Source organism: Danio rerio, chromosome 18 (assembly GCF_052040795.2).
Source record: "Danio rerio strain M-AB ecotype USA chromosome 18, GRCz13ab, whole genome shotgun sequence".
Lineage (NCBI taxonomy): Eukaryota > Metazoa > Chordata > Actinopteri > Cypriniformes > Danionidae > Danio > Danio rerio.
In genome coordinates, this window is record NC_141038.1 from 32,982,257 (window position 1) to 32,997,084 (window position 14,828).

At 36.9% G+C, this 14,828-nt stretch overlaps 1 protein-coding gene and 1 long non-coding RNA gene across 11 annotated transcripts in view; one reads left to right on the forward strand and one right to left on the reverse strand.

Moving 5' to 3' along the window:
• LOC137488296 (uncharacterized) overlaps nucleotides 1–14,828 on the reverse strand; it is a 724,224-nt gene that overhangs the window by 497,989 nt on the left and 211,407 nt on the right. The gene's annotated exons all lie outside the window — the stretch shown is intronic.
• def8 (differentially expressed in FDCP 8 homolog) overlaps nucleotides 5,551–14,828 on the forward strand; it is a 181,020-nt gene continuing 171,742 nt past the window's right edge. For 9 of the 10 annotated variants that reach the window (XM_087291915.1, XM_087291920.1, XM_087291917.1 and 6 more), the window contains exon 1: nucleotides 5,571–5,838. The gene's annotated coding sequence lies outside the window, so the exon portion shown is untranslated. Of the gene's footprint in view, nucleotides 5,839–14,828 lie in introns of all 10 variants that reach the window. The other variant, NM_001328206.1, reaches the window with a different exon arrangement.

The following is a 14,828-nucleotide window of genomic DNA, read 5'->3' on the forward strand; positions in this document are numbered from 1 at the left end:
TTTTATTTTCGAAACTGACACGCAACTTATTGAATACTTGTACTATAATGCAATTACACTGCTAAAATAATAAAAGTTTGAGTAAATAATACCAATATTTTACAAATTACTCTTTTAAAAAAATACTCTGAGTACTTAATGGCAAAGATAGTATCTAAAAATTTTGTACTAATCAAATCAAAATAGATACTGGTACATTATGTAAATGACAATCTTGTATAGTCTTATCTAGAGTCACCACAGGACTCTAGGACTAAATCTTTGTGATACTAAATGACACTCACTTGCAAATTCAGATATATGAAATATTTAAAAATGATTTGGCAGAAAGAACTAGGTATTAATATTGATAAGGATATTTGGCTGGACATCCTTTTCAATGTGTAGTTTACAAAATAATAAACAGATACTACTATACACCATCCAGACCTTTTAGGATGAGGATAGCTGGAAATAATCTATGTTGAAAGTGTACTGAAGAAGATGGCACTTATCAACACATGATCTGGGAATGTTTATACATACTTTCTTGGTTTGCTTGGTGGAGCTGCTGTTTAGGGTATTGTCCTTCAAAAGTGACCTAGAAGTTAGAACTGTATCCATTTTAATATTACTAGAACATGTAAAATATAATTTAATATGACTAGATTTTGTGTTTGCAATCATACTTTTTTTTTTTGCTTTTGTTTTTGTCATGTCTTTATGGGATCCATTGAAAATTGCATCTCAAGGAGTTATATATTTTAAAATAAATGTAAACAATACCAGCATTCTTCCTTTTCCCAGTTTTCTGCCTGATATGCTGAATATGGTTTACAATATTAAGTATTGTTATGTTTTTTATATTTCTATTTATGTAAAGCTGCTTTGATACAATCTACATTGTATAAGCGCTATAGAAATAAAGATGACTTGGCTTTACTTGACTCAAAATGTAGCTGGCAAATAATTGACAAAAATTATTTGTTTCTTGTCTTTGATTATATAAAATGTAATAATATGCATAAAAAACTATTTAAACAACACTTTTCAGTCTATAATTCACAACATAAAGTTAATGTTTCAGAACATCAATTCAATAGACAAGTTTTAATTTTGTCTGCTTTTCACTTGCAGCAGTTTTGATCGACAGGCATTTCCTCAGTATACTTTAGATATTGGTTGTTTTGTATGAGTTCATGACCAGCCTGAATGTGTGGCCGTCCTGACACGAAGTAAGAGATGACATCTCACATGAATATTCCTCATGACCAAGTTGTTAGCCCTAGGTGAACTGGTAAACAAGGCCAGCATTTCAGATATTTCTCCACCCACCATTAACACTATTAAATAGTCATGCAGTGCCTTTAAGGCAGTGCCCCCCCCTCCCCCCCCCAACCCCCTGAAAACATGAATGTCAAGGCACATTTTGCTTGTTTGAATGTGTGGCTTTGGCTATTTGTAACAACTTTCATATTTTGTTTGATGGCTTTATTTTAAAGATTATTGTATTCTAATAATTTGCAATAATTATTTTTCTGTGCACCTCAAACAAACGCTATGCCATCTTGGGCAATTGGGACAATGATTAACCCTAAATTGCTACCCAGGGCACATAATCTTTGCTTAAAAATTGAAAAGGATTATGTCAAGAGGATTATGGCAAATAATATTTAAATACATCTGAATTTATTTTAGAAAGAAGTAGGCAGTGTAGGATAAAGCACACAAATACTCAAGTATAACCTATAACATTGCTATAGTAAAATTATAAAGAACTCATTTTCAACTTTGTTTGAGGAAAAAAAAACTTTTTTAAAAACCTTTTTTTACTAAAAAGTACAGATTTATGAAAGTTATTGGCAACACTTTATAATGACTATACACTATGAACCATATATTAAGCATTAGCAAATAGTGAAATCATTATCTGTCAAGCATTAACTACATTAATTACAAATTTTACACTTACCTTATAAGTACATTTATAATGTGCCTAATGATTGTGTTTTCATACTTTATTAATGGTTATTTTTTCATTGCTTAAGTATTGCATCATTTACATCCGCTAGGTTTTTAAGAATAATTGGTGCTATTTTAAGATCATTCATAATGTGCAAGTAAAAGATTAATAAACTATTCAAATTAACATTCAAATAGCTCATTATCCAGGCATATAGTAGTTAATTTGTATGTTAATAAATGCTTTATTAGCTCAACTTTATGCAGTTTTGTGAACTAATCTAAAGTAAGGACTATTTATGCTTTATAAATCCCATATAAATGACAAATAAAGCCACAGTTAAATTTTAAACAGCACAAAAAATGGCTTTATTAACTTCTATTCATTTAAAGATACCCAAATGAAACTGTATGTATTTTACATAGAAACAGAAAGCTTTTTCCTCTGGACCCAACCGAAGGGGTTCCAAAAGGACTTTAAGCGAGGAGAGGTCTCCAGTAGAGATGCGTATGCTAATGCTGACGAGCATGAAGGTATGGCAATATATAGTTACTTAAACGAGACTAGACTTAGACAAGGATTAATTGAAGGGTGCATTTATAGTTAGCAAAGTCACACAGAATTTACAGATAATCCAACACAATATTCTGGCAAATAGCTTCACAAAAGCGCAAAAACATGTAGAGGGGTAAATCAGATGAAAAGAGCTACATGTAAGTAATGTGTGCGTACCAGCACTGATTGTGAGAGGAAACAGCTGAGACAGAGACCAGACAGGATAGAGGAGCCCAGATCAAACCTGGCCCATGACAATTACAGTGACTAATTGGTAACAGTGTTGCCTGTATTACTGTAAAAAAAATGACTTCTCTCCATATATGGTGTCCCAATGAAATGGCCTATATCAAAACATCCTACGGAAAAAAAGTGTTAATTTGTCATCTAAAAATTGAATGAATAAGATAAAAGACATTTACAACAAATTAATTAATCTTTTTTTTTTTTTTTTTTACCATGTAACGCTTTAAACTTTATATAAAAACTAATCTCAGGATATTGATTCTTTATGGTCTTTCTGAACCTTTTTGGAGATGGGTTGAAAATGAATCTATAAATATATATATATATATATATATATATATATATATATATATATATATATATATATATATATATATATATATTCTGGAAGGATTTTTGTATTTTTATACATGCGTTTTCAGCTCTGAATATTTCTTCAATATCTATTATCAAATAAATGTATTCATTTTTCTTGAAATCCATTTTTTCAGGATGCTAAACCCTGTTTTCTGTAAAGATATTAAATCCTACCTCAATACTACCAACAATTACAAAGCCCTTAAAACTATTTTGTTTTGTCATTCACATAATATTTTACTGGTTTTATAACTAATCTTTATACGTATGTGTATTTGCCCCTGATATTGTTTATTTATCAATTGTATACATTATTTTCTAATTTTGGTTTTATGTATAGACCTATTGTTTATGTCATTTAATAAAAAAAGAAGGTGCTGTCATGTCATGCATATATTTTTTAAAGTCTATGGATACTCTTGAATGCACAATGTTTTACATCCATAAGCAGTTCAACTCCTAGCATTCCATTGTAAAATGTATAGGATCATCAATATCTACCTCCACATGGCAATTGACAAATAAATAAATGATGCTAGTCTTCTGTAATTGACTCACATGTTTTTTTGTGTGGAAATTTGGAGTAGGCTATATATTTTAATTAGGGATTACTGCTCAGCTCTCTAAGTAAAACCATATGTAAAGTATTTATTGTAAAGCACTTAGCTAAACAGTACTGCAAATATCTTTTGATGATTTTGGCCTGTCTGAAGGTTATGCGATTAATGTTTTACATTTTTATGCTTGTATGTCTACTTTAATAAAGTTTATTTTTAAAATACATACATATATATACATACATACATATATAAACATACATACATACATACATATATATATATATATATATATATATATATATATATATATATATATATATATATATATATATATATATGGTTCGAGCCTTGGCTCAGTTGGCGTTTCTCTGTGGAGTTTGCATGTTCTCCCTGCGTTTGCGTGGGTTTCCTCCGGGTGCTCCGGTTTCCCCCACAGTCTAAAGACATGCGGGATAGGTAAATAAATTGGGTGAGCTAAATTGTCCGTAGTGTATGAGTGTGTGTTTGAATGTATGTGTGGATGTTTCCCAGAGATGGATTGCGGCTGGAAGGGCATCCGCTGCGTAAACACTTGCTGAATAAGTTGGCGGTTCATTCCGCTGTGGCCACCCCGGATTAATAAAGGGACTAAGCCGACAAGAAAATGAATATAAGTATAAAGAGGCAATAAAATAAATGGGGGTTATACTATAACCCCATGTTCTTAATCTGGCCCTATCTGTCATGTAGGATACACATTTTTTTATTATACTCATGACCTTTCTTAAAGTTTTCTTTTATCTTCATAACACACACAGCAGATTGCATAGCCTACTGTGACATCCCAAATGAGGTCACGTCTCGGTCCAGAAGAAGTAATGCAGTTCGTCTGCAAAACACAGACTGTTGCAAAACTACAGGAGTTATTGTGGTAATATTCATAGCCGTGGGCAGTGCGAGGTTTCATGAAACACTGAAACAGTTGAAGCAAACGTCTCGAAGCTTTAAAACCTAACTCTAAAGCGACACCTAGTGATATTTTTATGTAGTCAAGTACTTTTGAACAGCTTCAGCAAAGAAACAGTTTCACAAGTTGGGGAAATATGGCCCACGTTGTAGAATTAATATTTCAAGTGATTTAGTGGATTTAAATCTATGCAGCTATAGGTATTGCTTTTTAAATGCTCTGACAAAGTGCTCTGACAAAAATGACTTCACAATACTATAAATGTCTTATTTTGATCATAAAAAAAAACTTTATTAAAAAGCAACAATTCCTGAGCATGTTGTGCAAGTCGGAGATCGAACTCGCAGCATATTTGCTACATAAAATAGAGGGTTTACTGACCAAGTCAATCAAACGCGGATCGCCAGATCTCGAAAGGTAAAATCTAGATATACATCAAGATACACATCAATATAGTATCATCATATAGTAATACTGTATAACAAATATTATTTTTACAGTAGGCCGGATGTGGGGGGAAGGCGTTAATAAAATACAATGTATTGTATAGTTTAATAAATAACAAATGTTTTTATATTGCTGTGACGGCTGGGTTATGGTTTGGGTAGATGCTATGAAAATACAACAAAATATAATAAATATTATAAATAACTGTATCTGATTTAGCAACAACCGTATCCGTCCTAAATTAAATAGTATTTGAAAATATAATTATTATGTACCAAATGAACAATGTAAAAGTTCTCGGACGGTTTACCATTTCCGGAAAAAGTGTAGAACGTTAGTGTCAATGTGTCTAACCGCTGGTATTGCCCACAGAGCACATTGCTCTTTGTATAAGTAAGTTATGCGAATTGGGACGCAGAAACGTCTAAACGCTTCTGAAAAGTCCGAATTCCGATGTTTTGAATCGCTCTAGTCATGTGACATGGTGCTTCAAATCATTTTAGTCACGTGACCCATTGTTTCAGATCATACTTCGGTGCAGTGTTTCGAACACTTGCGCTTCTGGATCTCGATAACGAAACGCCAGTTTTGTGACAGCCATCCCTAAATAGTGGAATCCTTAACCTTAGAGGTCCCTATATGACACACCCACCAAGCAATCATCACAACGACTCTGAGCGGCGACTGCGGATCATATATTGAAGGACATGACAGAGGCCTGTTATTAGTTATGATTTATGGTGATAATGAAGAGATGAAGATGCGCTGCTAAGACTGCATAAAGAGTAAGAAACATTTAATTACTTTTTACGATTTTTATTTTGATTTGTTGCTTGCTTTAAGCCATTAGCACACTGGCTAACGTTTCGTTTCTGTTTTTGCAGTCACTGCTAGCTGAACATTAAGCCAACTACAAACGTTCGATTTAGCATTTTTAAGCAGACTTTGCAGATATATAGCTCTTGTGTGTGTGTGTGTGTGTGTGTGTGTGTATGTGTGTATGTGTATGTGTATGTGTATGTGTGTGTGTGTGTGTGTGTCTGATGTTAATGTACAATGTAGCCTGCTCTTCTTTATGCGTAACGTTGGTTTGACGTTTAATATCACAAAACAACTACATAGTGTTTTTGTAAATTTCAAATGCAGTACACACCTTTTATATTTCCTACATTTATTACAATAAACTTTAAGTCCTGTAAAATATGCTATGTCAACAGATGGTATCAAATGCTAATTATGATAATTTACAGCACTTTTATTAGAGATTGACTGTCACAAAACTAACTGTAAAGTGTTCATCTAAGTCTCTGTTATAATGCACACCTGTTTAACTTTTGATATTCATTACATTAAACTGTAAACCAAAGGTCACACCTGCTAATTTTCATAACGAAGTCACTTCAAATTTTATATCACATTTTAAAGCTCTTATCTGATTTATTCCTATATAATTATTAAAAAATATATACCCTTAATACAAACACTGCAACTGACATTAGATGAAACCATGAAGAAATTATCCAGGGCCTGATGGTTTTTCTTTAGGTGGTTCCAAGAAATGTTTTGTTTAACAGTCATTTCAACGAGGCTGCGGAACGAGACTGAGTTTTCTTATCCTATGAGAAGAACCTGCTGCTTAATTATTTTAATTCTTCATGAGTCATGACTGAACATGCTTTATTATGACAGTCTTGCCAAGCTGGGAGATTGTGCACGCCACACAGTAGTTGGGTGGTATATATATATATATATATATATATATATATATATATATATATATATCAGGGCCGTTGCTGGCCAAAAGGGTGCCCTAAGCGAAATATTACTGTGATGCCCCCACAGAGGAACAAAATCATAGAAACATTCAAACATGTATTTATTTATTTATTTATTTATTTATTTATTTATTTATTTATTTATTTATTTATTTATTTATTTATATACATAAATATGCATGTAAACACTCAAATTATACTTAAACCTTCAAATGTTTGCATTACAAAAGAATAGCTTACATCAAAATAAACACTGACATGTCGTCTGCAGAAACATAATTTCAAACATTTACAAAGAGTAAGGAATAAAACCCTCTCTTACCTGTAGAGATAGACAGTCCCCAGTGCTGCATCCTGTACCTGTGCAGCTGCTGGTGTCTCTGGAGCAGTGCTGGTCAGGCCACCTCATCTTCTTTTGTGACAAATTTCAGCATTGACCTCCATGAACAATACAGAATAAATTAGTCATTTTTAAGAAAAAAGCTCATGACATACCATTAAAACAATAGGCTAGTCCAGCACTCTTCATAATTTGTCTAAACTACAACTAACATGTGATTTAATTTGCACTGTAATCTATGGTGACAAAAGCTGACCCTTCCTTTCAGTATAATTCAAAGACATTTGTGGTTTTTAAGAATGAATCGGTGTATTATTAAACAAAAAACTTTTTTAACATTTAGAAAAAAATAATCATTAATGAATTCATGCAATAAAAATGGTTTCTGGCTCGTGATTTACAGTAATTTGACTCATTTTATGTTATTGACCTTTCAGAAATCACAAAATATAAGTGGGTTTTGTTATTTCATACTGTAATGCACAAAAAAAGACTAAAGAGACTTTATTGTCATTGCAGTGATACAAACAATAACAGCAATAAGAAATGTATAGAAATAGACAAAGCAATAAACAATGATAACTGCTGTCTGCAAAAAATGATATAATGTATATGTATAATCATATAACATAACTATATAATGATAAATAATACATAAATAAATAATAAATAATAAAACAATACAATAGAGTGAAATAATTGTGCAGTGCATGTGTATGTAGCTAGTGTGCAAACAGAATAGTAAAGTATTGCACAAGTTAATAACACTAATTGAGTTTGTGTAATTAGCAGCAACATGGGGAAGAGGAGCTAACGTGAAAAGTCATAGAACATGTCCTGTCTAAAGCATGATGCATAGCAGTTGTGGAGAAGTTTAAACGTTAGCCTCACTAATTTACTTGAACAACCAAAAATATGTTTTCCAGATTCATCGAAGTTACCTGAAAGTGATGCACACGATTCATCTTGTACTTTCTTCCTCTTCTGGCTCCAGACTGCTGTTGTCTTTTTCCATGCATAGAGCTGCAACTTGCATCTATTATAAATATATGCAGCTAGCAGCCGCAAAGATAAGTGGACTGGGCCACGCTACGTCACAAAAAAAATTACGTCACATGATTGTTTATGCGTCCGCCTTAAAATGATTATTTACACTCAGTTTATGTTGATATTAGTAAATAAATATCAATTTTTTTGAGCAGCCGAGATAGTGCCCCCCTCCGAAGTTGTGGCCCTACGCAGCCTGCGTACTCTGCTTATAGGGAGCGGCGGTACTGAGATATATATATATATATATATATATATAAATAAATTAGGGGTGTCAAAATGAATTGTTTCTTCTGTGCACGTGGACAATTCGGTATTGGTTCAGTAATAATCATAACAGGTTATTATGTACTGACGTCATTTATCTCCTATGCGCTCTGTTGCGAGGAAGGTGAGCGCGAGTATTTACAACACTCAGCCAACTCAGGGCCGGCCCCTGGCATAGGCACAATAGGCAAATGCTAAGGGCACTGTATATCCAGGGGGGGGCGCCAGAAATTAGCGTGGTTCAGTTGGTTTTGTTTTTGATATTCCTGACACCCATTCTTTGCTTCCTGCTTTGCTACTGTTCGGACGTCTTTGCCTACTGCTCCGCTCCTTGCACTCCTGCTTTTTTATTTTATAATCTAATTTTAACTTGAGCCTATCAGCACAGTGCTCAAACGAAACAGCTTGAAGATCAACATCAAATCTACAAACTTTCTGGAGTACAACTTTACTTTTATTTAGAGGAATTATCGTCTAAACAATCCTCCCGCTACCAGCTGCTTTAATTCCTGAGATGGGAAAACACGGCTGTGAAAATGGCTCTGGATCATATTGATTTGGAATCTCACTGCTGCACCAACTGCCATAAACTTTTACAAAAGATTGCAGTTCTTGAAACAAAGTTACTTGCGATCCAACCAAAACTGTCGAATTACACAGGACCGGTTCATCGTGGAGCCTCACAGCATTCAGCTGGTAAGCCCCTATAAATCTACTCCAGCTACTGTTTTGAGAACAGAAAAACAGATTGAAACTGTTGAAAATCAGCGTGAACTATGGCATAAACAAGGTGCGAGACCAAAGGGTACTCGTGGGGTCAGATCACGAAGGTCATACGCTGCTGCATTAGCGTTCTCTACCCCAAATACAGCTCGGACTCAAATACAGCTTCAGAACAGATATGAAGTTTTGAGTAATATGGGTGAAGAATCCCCAAATGCAGTTAGACAGAGATCGCATGACTCAGCAATTAACTTTGCTCTGAACAGAGGCTCAAGGCCGACTAGACAGCGGCATTCTGCTCCGATCGCAACAGAGATAAGAACATTGATTGTTGGAGACTCAATAATCAAAAATTTTAGGAGCAGAGATACCATGATACCATGAAGGAAACATGAGACTGCAAAACGGATTATCATCCATTTGGGGAAGAATGATATCCGGAAGGAGTAGTCAGAACTGCTCAAGAGAGATTTCTGTGAGCTTTTGGAAACAGTTGAAAGATTGAAAATTCAGCCGTTCATCAGTGGACCACTCCCTGCAAGAGGGACAAATAAGTTTTCAAGGCTCCTTGGTCTAAATGCATGGCTGCAGAAAACATGTAACATGAAAAGACTGAATTTCATCGACAACTTCAATCTCTTCTGGAACCAAAGACAGCTGTTTACATCAGACGGCCTTCATCCAAACAAGCTTGGTGCAAAAGTGCTGAAAGACAACATCCTCTTCTTCCTCCATCATCCATCAGCTGTGTATGCCACTGAACTGAATGACACACACACACCTAGCAAATGTCCGGATGACCACAGGACTTCAAATCAGCTCCTGAGTGGACTTGTGGCTGACGCATCCTACAAGGACAGAGATAACACCACGCAGCCACAACAACCGCCGATAACAGACAAACTGCCGTCTGCGCCCTGCACCAGAACAGCATCAAGTCTCAGCACTCATTGATGATCCCCAGGAAAACAGCCAGGTAAACATATCTCAGCAGCCAGAAACCCCAGACCCACAGCCTCTGTCACCGGACACGTTCTCATTGTCATCTTGTTCGCCTCTCTTGGATTTTTCAAAAAAGATGGAGGAACTGGTGTGTGCTGGAACTAAACTCTCACACTCCATTGCTGCTAGCCCCCAGTTAGCAACCAAAAGTCAGCAAGCCACACGCCCATCTCTAAGCCCACCTCGCCCTACACCTAGGAAAGGCCTCAGGTCTTTGCGACAGCGCCAGGTCCTAAAAAACACCTCATCTTTAGCTGGTGAACTTAAAAACTGCCATTGATGTGTCTCAGGGGCCTGCTTAGATAACACTGTCTTTATCAGATGTTTACAGAACAAGCAGGAACCCAGTGTGTCTGTAGCTTTCTCTACGCAAATATGTGTCTTGTTACGTGACAGAAAACCTAAGCCTCTTTCAGACCGTATAGCAAATCATTCAAATCTGGTGTCTATTAAATGTATATCTGAGACTTCTGTAGTGAAAACGACTAAAACTGTTAAAAAACCCATATTATACATGAAATAGGGTCATATCTTGGTTGTAAGGGTCTCCAACAACAGTCTAATATGCATGCAAGGTCAAAAAACACTTTCATGGTCTTATAATCTGCATTTATTTTTACCTAAATATCCCAGCTACTCCCATATGAATCGTCCAGTGATTCATTTGTTCCCAAACCCCTCCTTAGCGCGAAGCTACTCTGCGCTGATTGGACCGATGACAGTCTGTCGCGATTGGTCGACTGCCTTCAGTCAGAGAATGAAATGCTCAATAGCTAATCAGCAATATAAAAAGTAATCACAGTTCATACACGCTCGATAGTGTAGGCGTGGATTTTAGCTGCCACACACACACAAAAACACACACACACACACCTCCGGACAACAACGCTCCCGTTCCGCCCGCACCCGCCAGGTTTTAGCCTGAGAACCCGCCCCGTTTTCTGCCCGCTGCGCCCGATCCCGCTAGAGCGGGGGAGAACACAACCAAATATCACCTAGCTATACAGTCCAGACAGCCAAGCTGTCTGTATAAACACACACACAGCACCAAGCACACAAAGCTCTCTCTCGCTCTCTCGCTCTCTCTCTCTCTCTCTCTCTCTCTCTCTCTCTCTCTCTCTCTCTCTCTCTCTCTCTCTCTCTCTCTCTCTCTCTCTCTCTCTCTCTCTCTCTCTCTCTCTCTCTCATACGCGCGTGTGCGCACTAACACACATACACACAAGCACCAAGCAGACACATCTTTCTCATTCGCATAGCAATATCCGTGATATTGCTAGACAGCCCGCTCCCGTCCCAAATTAAACCCGTTACCGACCGCTCCCGCGATTTATTCGGAAATTTATTCCCGCGCCACAGAAATCTGGCGCGGGGACAGCCGCGGGAATGCAGACCTCTACCACGGAGCTCCGTAAACAAACAGCACGCGTCGCGTTTTTAACGTGACTTTGCACGCGATAAGAGAATATAGCCAGTTAACCTGATACAGTACACGCGGTTACAAGTAACAAATCACAACTAAATACATTTGCAAGCTAGAGTCAACAAGGCAACAACTTTAATCGCACGTACTTACACTTGAGAAATGGAGGAAGAAACCCATCCTGACGTCCAGCAGTAAGTTACTTTTTACTGATCCGTCCTTTAACAAACGCTGATGAAGTATTCTGTGTAGCATGTAGCTTCCAGAAGTTTCCAGTAGTTTCCAACTGCTTGGTCATAATGCTGATGTTTCAACTTTGTGTAGACCCTCGTTAATATCCATCTGCAGTGTGACTTCAATCGACCGGCATGTTTGTGTGCGTGTGTTTGTGGGTGTGTGTGTGACTGGGTTTCTGCGTCAGAGGGCGGGGCCTCAGGTTTGAAATCTCCCGTGTTTGCGCGTGCACGTGAATAACTTGGTTTCGTTCGTACGTCATGGCGAAACACCTAATGACTCGGTATCAAGGCGACTCGTTTGAAGCACTATGAGTCGACTCTTTTATAGATGAATCAACCGTTTTAAACACTGTATTCTTACAGATTTAAGCCTTAGCTGGATACTTCACTTCACTTAGAGCTGTGTTACACACTACATAAAGGGGAATTTTCAAAAACCCATAATATGGGCTCTTTAAGTTAGCACTTCTAAACATTCGATCACTCAATAATAAGTCACTTTTAGTCAATGATTTTATCAACACAAATTGCCTTGATTTTATGCTTTTAAATGAAACTTGGCTAGATGACAGTTGTAGCGCAGCAGTTCTGAATAAAGCAGCTCCTTTAAACTTTGACTCTTTGAGTGTTTGCAGAGTTAATAGGAGAGGTGGAGGCATCACTGCCCTGTTTAAAGATGTGTATGAATGTAAACAAGTGTCATTTGGTGACTATTTGTCCTTTGAATATCTGAGTATAGCACTAAAAGGGTCTCCACGCATCTTACTGATCATTATCTACAGACCTCCAAAATATTCTCCAGCTTTTATTGAGGATTTTACAGAGCTGTTATCAATAGTAACATCTGAATATGATTATTTTAGTATTGCTGGGGATTTTAATATTCACATTGATAATCCAGAAATCAATGCTGTAAAAGAACTGATGACTGTTTTTAACACTTTTGATTTGACTCAGCATGTTCAAGGACCCACACACAATCGTGGACACACCCTTGATCTACTTATAACTAAGGGTTTACACATTTCATCGACTGCTGTTAAGGATGTGGCACTATCTGATCATTTCTGTATTTTCTTTGATATATTGATCACTCCAGCTATTAAAGACAGATCTGTCTCTGTCAAAAAGAGATGCATAAATGAGAACACCAGTGAGCAGTTTATGAAGGCCATATCACTAGCACCAAGTATATCTGCAGACTCTGTTGATTCTCTCCTTGATTTGTTTAATTCTAAAATTGAAAATGTAATAAATGACATCGCTCCTGTTAAAGTTAGGAAGATAACTGGCAAAGAGAGAGTCCCTTGGAGAAACTCAAGAGCAGTCCAAATGAAGAAAAGACAATGCAGGAAAGCTGAGCGTATGTGGAGAAAGACGAAACTAGTAGTCCATTATAATATCTATAAAGACAGTCTTCAGGCTTTTAATGTGGAACTAAAAACTGCTAGACAGACTTTCTTTTCAAACCTTATAAACAACAATGTAAATAATGCTCGCACACTCTTTGCAACAGTAGAGAGGCTCACAAACCCCCCCAGTCGGATTCCCAGTGAGCTACTCTCTGAAAGCAAATGTAATGAATTTGCTCATTTCTTTACTGATAAGATCAATAATATCAGAAAGGCAATCAGCTCATCCAATCAGCCAAGTTGTGTCGATATCAAACAAGCTCAACCACAACTTGAGAAGTCAGACATTATGTCTGATTTCATGGCAATTAACGGTAAAATCTTAGAAGAGATGGTGCAAATTATAAAAACATCAACCTGCAGTCTTGACACGCTCCCCACATCATTCTTCAAAACGGTGTTTACCTGTTTAGAAATGGATCTTCTAAAAGTGGTAAATGCTTCACTTCTATCAGGGATTTTTCCAAACTCACTTAAAACTGCAGTTGTTAAACCCCTCTTGAAGAAGAGCAACCTGGATAACACCCTATTGAGCAATTACAGGCCAATCTCAAATCTCCCTTTCATTGGCAAAATCATTGAAATAGTTGTTAACCAGGTTAACAAGTTCTTAAACTTCAAGGGGTGTTTAGACAATTTTCAATCTGGTTTCAGAGCACATCACAGTACAGAGAGCGCTCTTATAAAGACAATCAATGATATACGTCTAAACACAGATTCAGGTAAAATAACAGTGTTGGTATTGCTCGATCTCAGTGCTGCATTTGACACTGTCGATCACAGCATACTTCTGGATAGGCTGGAAAACTGGGTTGGGCTGTCTGGGACAGTCCTCTAATGGTTCAGATCTTACCTTGAAGGGAGAGGTTACTATGTCAGTTTAGGTGATCATAGGTCGAGGTGGACACCCATGACATGTGGAGTCCCACAAGGCTCGATTCTGGCACCTCTCCTGTTCAACCTTTACATGCTCCCTCTGAGCCAAATAATGAGAAAGAATCAAATCTCCTACCACAGCTATGCAGATGACACTCAGATCTACCTAGCCTTACTGCCTAATGACTACAGCCCCATTGACACCCTCTGCCAATGCATTGATGAAATTAACAATTGGATGTGCCAAAATTTTCTTCAGTTAAACAAAGAGAAAACTGAAGTCATTGCGTTTGGGAACAGAGATGAGGTTCTCAAGGTGAATGCGTACCTTGGCTCTAAAGGTCAAACGACAAAAAATAAGGTCAAGAATCTTGGTGTGACTCTGGAGTCAGATCTGAGTTTCAACAGTCATGTCAAAGCAGTCAGTAAATCAGCATACTATCATCTCAAAAATATTGCAAGAATCAGATGCTTTGTGTCCAGTGAAGACTTAGAGAAACTTGTTCATGCTTTTATCAGCAGCAGGGTGGATTACTGTAATGGACTCCTCACTGGCCTTCCCAAAAAGACAGTCAGACACTTGCAGCTCATCCAGAATGCTGCAGCCAGAATTCTAACCAGAAGCAGGAAATCAGAGCACATCACACCTGTCCTCAGGTCTCTACACTGGCTGCCAG